The sequence below is a fragment of the Oryctolagus cuniculus genome, chromosome 16 (genome assembly GCF_964237555.1).
Source record: "Oryctolagus cuniculus chromosome 16, mOryCun1.1, whole genome shotgun sequence".
NCBI classification, from domain to species: Eukaryota; Metazoa; Chordata; class Mammalia; order Lagomorpha; family Leporidae; genus Oryctolagus; species Oryctolagus cuniculus.
The window spans coordinates 29753470-29767213 of NC_091447.1; the positions used below are offsets into that span (position 1 = coordinate 29753470).

The 13744-nt window shown below is 42.0% G+C and overlaps 1 protein-coding gene across 7 annotated transcripts in view; it reads left to right on the forward strand.

Moving 5' to 3' along the window:
- Positions 1-13744, forward strand: part of RALA (RAS like proto-oncogene A) — a 71996-nt gene that overhangs the window by 13763 nt on the left and 44489 nt on the right. For 3 of the 7 annotated variants that reach the window (XM_070059756.1, XM_051852909.2, XM_070059758.1), the window contains exon 2: positions 12241-12579. The exons of 2 other annotated variants lie outside the window; for them this stretch is intronic. The gene's annotated coding sequence lies outside the window, so the exon portion shown is untranslated. Of the gene's footprint in view, positions 1-12240; positions 12580-13744 lie in introns of those variants that run through there. 2 more of the 7 variants (XM_070059759.1, XM_070059755.1) reach the window with 2 other exon arrangements.

The following is a 13744-nucleotide window of genomic DNA, read 5'->3' on the forward strand; positions in this document are numbered from 1 at the left end:
TTCCCAGGCGCATTAGTGGGAGCTAGATCAGAGGTGAAGCAGCTAGACTCAAAATGGCATCCATATGTGATGCAGATATTGCAGGTGGCAGCTTAACCTGCTGTGCCATAATGCTGACCCCAGTGAACATATATTTTCATTTCTCATGAATATATACCTAGGAATGTAATTGCTAGGTTGTTTGGTACATTTGTTTCACCTTTAAGAAATTATTATTATTTTCTATTCACTGGCAGTATTGAGGACTCCCATTGTTCTGCCATCTCTACTGGTAGTTGTTATAGTTTGGTTCTTGTTTTATATTATAACATGATAGTGGGTGAGAAATGACATCTCATTGTGGTTTTAATTTGCATTTCTGTAATGACTAATGATGTTCAGCATCTCTTCATGTGCTTATTAGACATACATTCACATGTCTTCTTTGTTGAAATGTCTAGTCAAATCTTTTCCTCCTATTTGTTTATTTAAAAAGTTACTTTTATTTGAGAGAGACAGATCTTTCATCTGCTAATTCAAACCTCAAATACCCACTACAGCCAGGACTGAGCTAACTCAAAGCTAGGAACTCACAACTCAATCCCAGTCTCCCATGTACTTGAACCATCATCTGCCCCCTCCCAAGGTGTGCATTAGTAGGACACTGGACTCAGTAGTGGAGCTGGAACTCAACCCCAGGCATCCTTCTGTTCTTAATTCTCCCTCACATCTATGTAGTGTGGAAGGAGAGTAATTGATTAAAAATGGGGCTGTCCCCTTCATCTCTCCTCTGCTTCCTCCCTCATTTTCCTGACAGACTGTTCATGTGGTCGAGAAGATGGCCTTCATCTCCAGATGGAGTTCTCCCAGCTCAGCGGAAAGAGCCAGTCTTCTTTACTAGGCCTCTTAGTAAAACCTAAGGAATGGGGTACCTTGGCCAGCCTGGATCTCTTAGGTTGCTTTTGAGGGAAGTGGAGTATCATGGTTTAGTCCTGTTAAGATGGAGTCAGGAGAGGGTGGCTCCTTCCAGAGAAGGGAATGCAGGGCAGACAGCTCATCCGTCTACCTCTTTGGGGTGCTATTGGAGTGTTGTACTATGTGCCTTCTTCTAAGAGATTAAGCCAAAAGTAATGAATAGAACATGCATATCTGGAGTGTTTCTTTTAAATCATATTTATATGATTAACTCTAGGTCAGGATTTATTAGGGGCTTTTCTTATCTAAACAAACTCTTCTCATTTTCTTTTCAAAGCAAATGCCTGTGATATTTGGTTTAAGCTAAGACATTCTCAAAGAGATGAGGAGGTCTACATTAACAGTAAAAGATACCTGTGGCTGGACACCACTCCTTCCCGGCTTCTCATGGTTATTGTGTTATGTAGCTTTCTTTAGCTAAGTGTTATATCCAGCTGTCTTGAGTTCCTACATTGCTACAGATTGCTGACATCAATTTTCTATTAGGAGTTTGCTTCCCCTTCAAATGTGTTTATTTGGATTCTGAAGCTCTGTGAGTGTCCATATGTTATATGTTTCATCTTTGAAATGGCTCTTTTTAAGTCAGGATAGTTCCTGGTTCCTTTTCCTGACACTGGGTTTTGATGGGGGATGGTGATGGTGCTGTTGATTCAGGTGTGTTTTTCCTGCTCAGAAAGGGAAATAATTTTTCACTTGAAGTGCTTCTTATCTAAACTCTTAATCAATAGATGTAAGTGGTATTTGTTTCTATAGTTGAACACTTAACTGGTTACTGTGTGAATCTTGCAGTTTTTCTGTGCAATACCCTTCAGGGTTTATTTTCAGTGTAAAAATTACATTTTAAAATGAAAACTTTTGGTTTTGGATTCTCTGTATAGAATGTATCATCTGTCAGAGTTAGCAGACCTTAGAAGGTCATAGTATGTACTGCATCTGTAGGAGAAACTAGAGATCATCCCTACCCATCTTAGTTCTTAGGACGGACTGCTCTAACAAAAGACAGATTAGCATGAGAAAAATAAATTTATTAACACTTGTATCACACATCATGCAGGAGCAACATCAATGAAAAGGAACTCAAAACAGTAACTCAGAGCTCTGAAGAAATGAATTTGTGAAGAAATGACAGGAAAGGCTTCGAAAGGCAGGAAACTGTGGGAAGATAATACATCAGGGGAAAGTGAGAGTGTTAGATTTGTTCACAGATTCCTTTGGTGGAGTCTAGAGTTGTCTCCAACAAAAGAGTTAATCCTGTTTTTAGGCAGAAAAGAGGGAGGATAGAGAGAGCTTCTGATCAGTTTGCCGCTTCTAAATTGCCGTCTCTCCCCCAAAGAATTTTTATGTCAAAGAGATATATTTTGGGGTGGTATGTTCTATTTTTCACAACTTTTTCAAAGATCCCCTCCAAACTATCCAGCCAATAGCCATTCTTAAACTCTCAGGGTGGTACTGTAGAATCTGCTTCATTTGGGAATGTTTACATTTTTTTAAAGATTTTATTTATTTATTTGAGAGGTAGATCTACAGACAGTGAGACGGAGAGACAGAGAGAAAGGTCTTCTGTCTGCTGGTTCACTCCCCAAAAGGCCGCAATGACTGGAGCTGCACCCATCTGGTGCCAGGAGCCAGGAGCTTCTTCCTGGTATCCCATGCAGGTGCAGGGGCCCAAGGACTTGGGCCATCTTCTACTGCTTTCCTAGGCCACAGCAGAGAGCTGGACTGGAAGAGGAGCAACTGGGACTAGAACTGGCGCCCATATGGGATGCCGGCGCCTCAGGCGGAGGATTAACCAAGTGAGCCACAGCTCCAGCCCCATGGGAATGTTTACATTTAAAGATCTGCCCTTGTTTTGAACTGAAGTCTGTGATTTCATGACTTCTCTTTGTTCCTCGTTTTCTGATCTGCAACAGCAGTTATATACAAACATTTTTAAGTACTTGTTAAACAGTACATCTTATGACAGAATTAAGAGTAGTTATTTTACATATGCCTTTTTCAAAAATTTCAAGCTGGTGGTCATAAAACTCTTATTGCTTTCCCAGTGTTCTGCCTGTTTAGATCACACGCATCCTTCATTGCTTCCATTAACACATCTTTAATTTCCTCAGTTAATTTTTAACTACCCTGATGACAGACTTCTAAAATACTACAGTTGGGGCTGGCATTGTGGTGCAGCTGGTTAAGCTGCAATTTGCAACACTGGTATCCCATATCAGAGTGTCAGCTCAAGTCCTGGATGCCAGTTCAGCTCCCTGCTTGTGTGCCTGGGACAACAGGGGTCCTGCCACTTAGGAGACACAGATGGGGTTCCTGGCTTCTGGCTTTAGGCTTCAGCCTAGCCCAACACTGGCTATTGTGGGCATTTAGGGAATGAACCAGCTGATAGAAAATTTTCTCTTGGGCCGCCGCTGTGGCTCACTTGGTTAATCCTCCACCTGCAGTGCCACCATTCCATATGGGCACCAGGTTCTGGTCTCCATTGCTCCTCTTCCATTCCAGCTCTCTGCTATGGCCCAAGAGGGCAGTGGAGGATGGCCTAAGTGCTTGGGCCCCTGCACCCGCATGGGAGACCAGGGGGAGGCACCTGGTTCCTGCCTTCAGATCAGCACAGTGCCGGCTGTGGCGACCATTTGGGGAGTGACTCAATGGAAGGAAGATCTTTCTCTCTGTCTCTTGTCTCTCACTGTCTAACTCTATCAAATAAAAAAAAGAAAGAAAATTCTCTCTCTCTCTCTTTTTCTCTCTTCGCCCCCCTCCCTCCCTCTGTTTCTCTCTCTCTCCATTTCTCTCTTTTTTTTCTTTCTCTCTGCCTTTCAAGTAAATAAGTCTTTAAAATAAAGCAGTAACATATTTACTTATTTGGATCCCAAGTTTTTTTGTTTTTTGTTTGTTTGTTTGTTTGTTTTTTATAAGATTTATTTTATTCACTTGGAAGCCCACGTTGGAGGGAGAGACAGAAAGATGTTCCATCTGCTGGCTCATTGCCCAAATGGCCTCAATGACCAGGGCTGGGCCAGGCTAAAACCAGAAGCTTCATCTGGGTTTCCCATGTGGGTGCAGGGGCCAAGCACTTGGACCATCTTCCACTGGTTTCCCAGTGCATTAGCAGGGAGTTGAATCAGAAGTGGAGCAGCCATGACAAGAACTGTGCCCATATGGGATGCTGGTGTCGCAGGTGGTGACTTAACCCACTACGCCACAACACTGAGCCCCGGAAACCTAAGTTTTCCATTTGAAATATGTATAGGTATATGAAGGTAGTGAAAGTTACTATAATCTGTATTTTCCTTCTGTGGCCAGGTCCTGAACTAAATAATTTCAGGTTCAGTATTTCCATTTAATCATCTAAGCACAACCCTATAAGGTAGAGGATGAAGAAACTTAAGACTGTACCACTAAAAATTAGAAAGTAAAGATTAAAAAGTCAGTTAAGAAACAAAGCCTGTCCTGAATTTATAATAGCATAATAGAATTATGGTTGATCATAGTGATTATGTGTCATTCAGGAAATTTTTAAAACAGTTATTCAGTTCAGTTGATGAATTTGTGAGACAGGTAAAATTCTGAACTCTAAAGTTTTGTTGAATACAACTCAAATATTAAAATGATGTCCTACCTAAAGACTACTTCTGGTAGCTGAATTGTTTCTGATTGATTATTGTCAGGAAATTTCCATGAATTTATATTTTTGACATGTGTTGAGAGTTAGGAGTAGGGGGCTAGTGTTGCAATGCCAGCATCCCATATGAGTGCTGATTCAAATCCCAACTGCTCCTCTTCCAATCCAGCTCCCTTCTAGTGCACCTAGGAAGGAAGCAGAAGATGGCCTGAGTACCTAGGCCCTTGCTACCCATGCGGGAGACCTATATGAAGCTCCTGGCTTCCACCTGGCCCAGCCCTGGCAGCCCTGGTCATTGCAGACATTTGGGGAGTGAGCCAGTAGATGGAAGATCTCTCTCTCTTTCTCTCCCCCCCTCTTTCCCCCTCCCTCCCTCCCTCTCATTAACTCTATCTTTCAAATAAATAGAATTCATTTCAAAAAAGGTATAAGGTACTTAGTAAATAGTAGGTATTAACTCCTTGATGATTATTTTGGGAGGTAATCTATATAGTTAGGATTTATAGATTTTTCAAATCTTGGTTGATTTACCAAAATTTTCTCATGTTGGATATGTTAAGGATTATCACAGCCTGACTTCCCCTAGTGTCATAGCACATTCTGGTCCACTTCCCCTGCTATCAGTTGTTATAAAGTATTTAGAGAATACTGTTAATAGCCTAAGTGAAACATAGTTTAGTTTTCATGTAAAAATGTATGTGATATTGGCTGGCGCCACGGCTCACTTGGCTAATCCTCCGCCTGCGGCGCCGGCACCCCGGGTTCTAGTCCCAGTTGTGGCTCCGGTTCTGTCCCGGTTGCTCCTCTTCCAGTCCAGCTCTCTGCTGTGGCCCAGGAAGGCAGTAGAGGATGGCCCAAGTTCTTGGGCCCTGCACCTGCATGGGAGACCAGGAGGAGGCACCTGGCTCCTGGCTTTGGATCAGCGCAGCGCTCCAGCCATGGTGGCCATTTGGGAGGTGAACCAACAGAAGGAAGACCTTTCTCTCTGTCTCTCTTTCTCACTGTCTAACTCTGCCTGTCAAAAAAAAAAAAGTATGTGATACCATATATGGTATCTGATTGCTTTCTTTTTGATTAGGAAGTAAAATAATAAGATTGGATTGGTCCAGAAATACTTTGTTTCTTTATTCATCTCATTTTCCTCCAAACCCCAGCTATTCATCTGAGTGCTGTTTTGCCATAATTAGTCAAATAGAGTACTGTCTTTTATTGTTAAACTGTATCTAATTCTATTACATCTTTAAATCTTTAATACAAATATTGACAATTCAATAAAAAAGGTAGCTGAAGTAGTTTAGAGTATTTATGGTGGTTTATTTATTTATTTGACAGGCAGAGTTAGACAGTGAGAGAGAGAGAGACAGAGAGAAAGGTCTTCCTTCCATTGGTTCACCCCCCAAATGGCTGCTACAGCCAGCGCACTGCGCTGATCCGAAGCCAGGAGCCAGGTGCTTCTTCCTGGTCTCCCATGCAGGTGCAGGGCCCAAGGACTTGGGTCATCTTCTACTGCTTTCCCAGGCCATAGCAGAGAGCTGGATTGGAATAGGAGCAGCCGGGACTTGAATCATTGCCCATATGGGATGCCAGCACTGCAGGCCGGGGCTTTAACCTGCTACGCCATAGCGCTGACCCCAAAACCTAGAATTAATTCTTGTCAGAACATCACTCCCACTGAGACTGTAAATTAGTAAGCATATCTATGCTTTCAGTAAAATTTTAATAACTCCATGTTAAATAGTTTTGTTGTACAGTAAAGAATACATGGCAAAACATGACAGATTTGCTCAAAATGTAGATAACTCAAAATCTGCTTAACTTTTGCTGTTTCTTTACATTGGTGGAGTAAGAGGTGTGATGCAACCAGACTTTTTGATGATTTTCCTAGATTTTTTTTTAAGATTTATTTATTTATTTGAAAGAGTTACACAGAGAGAGAAGGAGAGGCAGAGAGGTGTCTTCCATCTGCTGGTTCACTGCCCAGTTGGCCGCAACAGCTGGAGCTGCGCTGATCCAAAGCCAGGCGCCAGGAGCCCCCTCCAGTTCTCCCACACAGGTGCAGGGCCCCAAGGACCATCTTCTGCTTGGACCATCTTCTACTGCTCTCCCAGGTCATAGCAGAGAGCTGGATCGGAAGTGGAGCAGCCGGGATATGAACCGGTGCCCATATGGGATGCTGGTATTGCGGGCAGTAGCTTTACCTGCAATGCCACAGTGCTGGCCCCCCTAGATCTTTAAAGTGTCAAGTGGGACTGGCGTTGTGGCGCAGCAGGTTAAACTCCAGCTCCCTGCTAATGTGCCTCAGAAAGTAGAAGAAGGTAGGAGACCTGGGTGAAGTTTCAAGCTCTGGCTTTAGCCTGACCCAGTCCCAGCCATTGCAGCCATTTGGGGAGGAATGAATCAACCACCAAATAAAAAATGTCTCTCTCTGTCTCTATGTGTGTGTGTGTGTGTGTGTGTGTGTGTTGTGTGTTTAAAAACAAAAAGTGTAAAGTACCCTTTAGTTTAAAATAGTGGGATCACAATTGTAACATGTAAATTTGGAACTCTTTCTTTGAATTTAGTGTCAGTAGAAAATATATTACTTAGATTGAAATGAGAGGGCCAAGGGTAAATGACAGGTGATTTCCTTATTGTAGCTTTTTTATTATAGTAGTCAATAAACCTGTTCTCTGTGAGTCACGGAGTGGGAGGTGTGTACCAACTTAGTAGAAGTTATGGTTTGTTTTTTCTTTAAATTTTTAAAGATTTTATTCATTTATTTGAGAGGTACAGTTATACAGACAGAGAAAGGCAGAGCCAGAGAGAAAGGTCTTCTATTTGCCCAGAGCTGGGAAGATCCGAAGCCAGGAGCCAGTAGCTTCTTCCAGGTCTCCCACACAGGGCCAGGTCCCAAGCACTTGGGCCATCTTCTACTGCTTTCCCAGGCCATAGCAGAGAGCTGGATCGGAAGAGGAGCAGCCAGGACTCAAACCGATGCCCATGTGAGATTCCAGCACTACAGGCAGAGGCTTGGCCTACTGTGTCACAGTGTTGGCCCTGTCTTTAATTTTTGAAACTGGTAGGTGTCTGTTGTGATTTGAGTGTAAACTTTGGAGTAGAAAGTAGAACCTTTTGACAGCAACAGTATGATGTCACAACATGAGCACAGGTCTTGTATAGTAAAATGTTTGTTGAATGAATAAACACCTACTGTGTGCCAACCACTGTTCTAGATACATAAGATGGGCAAACACTTTGTAGGAGTTTGATAGAGATGTGGTAGGTTGAGTTGGACGTTGAGTGTTCAGGACTAGGGAGTAAATTCATGTGTCAGTTTAGAGTGAGTGTGTATTCTTAAGTGGTGGTGGAGGGGGAAGGGAACAAAGAACCAGATAGGAGAGAGTTGGTAGGCGGATTATAAAACAGTTTGTCTTGGGCTGTCGAGGAACTACTGAAAAAAATTTAAGAAGCATTATGACCAGGTTTGCCTTTAGACAGACTTTGAGTTTTTTTTTTTTTTTTTTAGACTTTGAGTTTTAAGACAGAGTTTCTGAAATTATCTCTGGTGAGGGATTTTTTTTTTTTTTTAATTTGCAGTATGTGGCAGACTGACAGTTTTGTAAAATACAACAATGAATTACTAGAAAAATGAAATGTTAAAAAGAAAACAAGTCCACCTTTTAATTAAGCAGACATAAAATTATTCTGTTGGGTTCTTCTGTAAAAGTTTTCAAGTGTGGGGGTTGGCATTGCGGCATAGTGAGTTAAGCCTTCGCCTACAGTGCTAGCACACCATACAGGTGCTGGTTCGAGTCCCAGCTGTTCCACTTCCAATCCAGCGCCCTGCTAATGTGCCTGGGAAAGTAGTGGATAGTGGCTCGAGTACATGTGCTCCTGCAATCATGTAGGACACTGGATGGAGTTCCTGGCTCCAGGCTTCTGCCTAGCCTAGCCTCAGCATGTTGCAGCCATTTGGGGAGGAGTGAACCAGTAGATGGAAGATCTCTCTTCTTTCTCTCTCTTTCACTCACTTCCTCTCTCTCTGTGTGTGTAGCTCTGCCTTGCAAGGAGAGAGAGAGAAGGAGGGGTCTTCCATCTGCTAATTCACTCCTGAAATGGCCCCAATAGCCAGAGCTGGACTGATCCTGAGCCAGGAGCTTGTTCCGGGTCTCCCACATGGGCGCAGGAACTCAAGTACCTGGGCCATCCTCTACTGCATCCCGAGTGCATTAGCAATGAGCTAGACTGGAAGTGGAGCATCTGGGACTCAAACCAGTGCCCATATGAGATACAACATAGGCAGCTGCTTAACCTGCCAAGCCAAAATGCCAGCCTCTAAATAATTTTTTTAAAAAACTTTTAATTGTGTACTCTCAAACTTGTTCTCTCCTAGTCATGAACTAATTCACTTTGAGTACCTGTGCTCTGTAGACTGACTTATTTTTAACAATGGATGCTGATAGTATGTAACTCTAGAACCTCCCATGTGTATTTACTTTTATGTCATACCTATATATTGTGCAGTTGTATCATGTCCAATATAAACCATAAAATATTGGCCATGTTGGTGGTTCAGGTCCTGGTTGCTCCACTTCTGATCCAGCTTTCTGCTATGGCCTGGGAAAGCAGTGGAAGATGGCCCAAGTCCTTGGGCCGCTGTACGTGCATGGGTGACCCAGACAAACTCCTGGCTTCTGGCTTCAGATTGTCCCAGCTCTGGCCGTTGCAACCAGTTGGGGCGTGAACCTATGGATGGAAAACTTTCTCTCTCTCTCTCTGTCTGCCTTTGCCTCTGTAACTGCTTTTCAAATAAATAAATCTTAAAAAATTGGGGCCACGGGCCAACGCCGCGGCTCACTAGGCTAATCTTCTGCCTTGCAGCGCTAGCACACCAGGTTCTAGTCCCGGTCGGGCACCGGATTCTGTCCCGGTTGCCCCTCTTCCAGGCCAGCTCTCTGCTGTGGCCAGGGAGTGCAGTGGAGGATGGCCCAAGTGCTTGGGCCCTGCACCCCATGGGAGACCAGGAGAAGTACCTGGCTCCTGCCATTGGATCAGCATGGTGCGCCGGCCGCAGCACGCCAGCCGCGGCAGCCATTGAAGGGTGAACCAACGGCAAAAGAAGACCTTTCTCTCTGTCTCTCTCTCTCACTGTCCACTCTGCCTGTCAAAAATAAAAATAAATAAATAAATAAAAATTGGGGCCACAGTGCCAGCCCCAATTTAAATTTTATTTTTAATATTATGAAATACCCCAACCCCCTTAGCTGGGTGGTAAAAATACCATCTGAATTGTTAAAGTGATCATATGGATAGGATTAAGTGTCTGGCAATAATAATAGATAGAATTAAAAAAGAGTGAATGCTCCAACATGGGAAACAGTCTACACAGCAGACTTACAGAATGACAATCACTTTAAGTAGTACTCCAACCTCAGAATCAGCCCTTAAGGCATTCTGGTCTGACTGAAAAGCCCACGAGAGCATTTCAGGAAAATGAAAAGGCAAGGCACTATGGCAAAAAATGTCCTACATGAAGGACCTCCGTGGTTGAGGCCCCAGTGGAAAGAAGGAAGTACTTTTCTCTGAAGGGAGGAGACAACATCTGCTTTGTTTATGGCCTTGTCTAAATACTGATGGAGCTTGTGGATTCAAAAGGCTTCCATAGCCTAAGCAGCTCATGTCAAGAGCCTCAGGTGATCACTGATGTCATACATAAGAGTGCTGATTGTTAAATTAATAACAGTGTCACTGTGCACTAACTTCTCATGCAGGACCTCTGTCTTCAAAGAGTTGTATTATAATTATGTCTTAAGTGCTGGCAAAAGATGTATCATTCTTGGATGCTTCTTTAAACTTAGTTAAGTTTATAAAAAAAATAAAATTAACTTCAAGATGCAATGACTTGGAACGGCCCTTGTCCCCACTATTGAAGAATAATTTTGTTTTGCTTTGTTCATTCATATTGTTGAACTCTTTACTTAGCATAGAGTTGGTCTTTTGTGTATAAAGTTAATTGAAAATGGATCTTAGTGGAGGATGGGACTGGGAATGGGAGAAGGAGAAGGAGGAGGGGTGGGAGGGCGGGTGGGAGGGCGGGTACGGTAAGAAAATCACTATATTCCTAAAGTTGTACTTAAGAAATGCATAAAGTTTGTATTCTGTAAATAAAAGGTTTCTTTGGGAAAAAAATTATGAAATCACTGTTGGCACTAAAATATTGAGAGAACATGTAGTTGAATGTATTTTATTATGACCTTTGAAAGTTTGGTACATTCATACAACAGATAATTATCTGGGGTTTCTTCCATGTATGAGAAATACAAAACAGCATAAAATACAGAAAAACCTCTGTTTCCACAGACTTTTCATTCTAATGGTGGTTAAAGCTTTGTGGTATGACCCAAAGGCCTGGTTTTAGATTCCCTTTATATTTCTTTTAATGGCTGTCATAATTGCAATAGGTGCCACATAAAGATATGTAAATCAAAATGGAAGAATTATTTTGTTGGCTGAGTTTCCTTGATAATAATCCTTGGTTTTCAATTTCATTGAACAATTAATGACAGATTTTTAATGAAATTTAGCTTTCATTTTCCCTGATGACACTTCTTAAAAATTCATCAAAATGGGGCTTTTTCTTTTTCTTTTTTTTTTTTTTTTTGTTATGTTTTAAACATTCATTTATTTGAAGGGCATCGCTGGGGAGAGAGAGAGAAAGAAATGCATCTTTCATCTGCTGGTTCACACCTCAAATGGCCGCAATGGCTGGGGTTGGGCCAGGCTGAAGCCAGGAGCCTGGAACTTCATCTGGGTCTCCCACATGGGTGGCAGGGACCCGACCACTTGAACCATCTTCCCAGGTGGATTAGCAGGGAACTAGATCAGACATGGAGCAGCCAGGACTCAAACTGGCATTCCTATGGGATACCAGCATTGCAGGTGGTGACTTAATCCACTGTGGCACAACACTAGCCCATGTTTCATATTTTTAATAATTTTGTTCAATACCCGACAAGACTTTAGATTTTAAGCAGGTTAGAAATCAACTTTCAAGTTGGTGTTCAGGTAAGATTACCTTTAAAAAGGGATACATGTTATAGATTTACATTTACAGCAGGAAAAGCTTGCCAACTCCTGGACTATACATACATTGATAGCACACTGTCTTAATTATTGTAGCTTTTTAATGAATCCTGATAGCAGAGCAGGGGCAGCAAACATTTTCTTTAAAGGCCAAGCAGTACATGATTTAGACTTTGCAGACCATATAGTCTGTCATAATAACTGTCAGATTCAGCTGCTCTACCTAGAAAGCAGCCATGGACAATGGAGAGGATTATTTTGTCAACCCCTGCATACCTTGATGCTGTTCTTCAAGATTGTCTTGGAAGTTCTTGGTTTTTGTGTTTAAAATTAAGATTACCTTATCAATTTTCACAAAAAAAAAAGCTCTGCTAAGATTCTTAGTGGAATTGCATTAAATCTGTAGATTAATTTGGTAATGATTGACAGTTTATGATAATGAGTGTCCAATGTATAAATATGATCTAAAGCATTATTTGGGTCGTCTTTAACATTTAACATTGATGTTTTAAAGTGTTCTGTTCTTTGTGGTAGCCATTCTCTGAAATGCTTGTCAAACATCTTCACCACTTAGTCTTCCTACCCTTGTATTGTTCCTTTTACAGTGAATAAAGCTGATTTATGGAACCGTAAGGATATTGAGAAAGTGACATTGTGTGACTTCCAAGCCTAGTTTATAAAAGACGTTGCAGCTTCTGCTTTGCTGAGATCACTCAGTCTGGAGGAAGCCAGCTGTCAACTTATGAGGACATTCTAGCAGCCCAGTGGAGAGGCCCAGCCGATAAGGAACTGAGATGTCCTGCCAACAGCAGCATGAGTGAGACATCTTGGAAGTAGGCACTCCTGGGATAATATGACTTTTTGAATAACCCACATAATGTGATGGTATCTTGAACTGAGTCAGGGGGCTTGAGATAAGCAGCTGGATTTGAAATACTAAGGAGGTAAGCTATATAGGATTTTGGGTTACTTGTACATGAAAAGTTAGAGAGGGATCATCACAGGTAGCTCTGAATTTTCTGGGGTGAGCGTCTGAGCCTGAGTGAATGGTGGCACTGTTCACTGAAATGGGGAATATAGGATAAAGAGCAGGTGGTTTTAACCATTTTGAGTTTGAGTTGTCTGAATATCCAAGCAGATATGAGCAGTAGCAGTTGGAACAGATGGGATCTATTCCCATCTCCAGTCAGCTGACTGGTAATACTGAATTTTTGGGCAAGATGCATAACTCCTTGTGCAGTCTTCTGAGTCTTGTTTTTTCTCATCTTCTGAGGTGCCTTACATGTCATTTTAATAAATATGATAAAGTATTAGAACACAGTAGGTATTTAACCACAAATCTTAGCTTCCTTTCCTTTTCAAAGAAATATGACTACTGAGTATAAGGATTAGCTTATGAGCAGATTGTTTTCAGTAGGAAATCTACACAGCTTCTGCCCTCATAAGGACTTACCAAGTTAATTCTGGGACTATTCTTGCAGTGACCTATGATTCCACTGGTTTTCTCTGACCAAAGGGTTCCTTGGGTATCTGTAGCTGTTCTAGGTATATTGTGTGTCCTGTCACTAATGCGTGCGATGTTATGGTATGTTGGGAATAATGTAGGTTTGCAGTTTCATAGCTCTGTATTTGAATTCCAGCTCATTTATTATCTGTGTACCCTAAGATGTGTATACAGTAGGTTGAATGTCTGTGGCCCACTAAATTTCATGTCAGAATTATGTCCCCCAAGGTGGTGGTCGTATTAGATGGAACCATTGTCAGGGATTAGGTCATGAGGGCAGAGCCCTCGTGAATGGAATTAGTACTCTTGGAAAACAGACCCGAGGGAGATCTCTGCTGTTTCCACCATGTGAGGTTGGGGTGAAGAAGCAAACCCTAACCAGACACTAAATCTGCTGCCTTGATCTTAGACTTCCCAACCTCCAGAGCTGTGAGAAATAAATGTGTGTTGTTTATAAATTACCCAGTCTGTGTTGTTTTGTTATAGCGGCCGAAATGGACTAAGTCAATCAGTTACATAAATTGGGGTCTCTTACAAAATGCATGGTCTCTTACAAAAATACAGAGAAAGAATGAAAATTCCTGTCTGCTTTCTGATGTTATTGT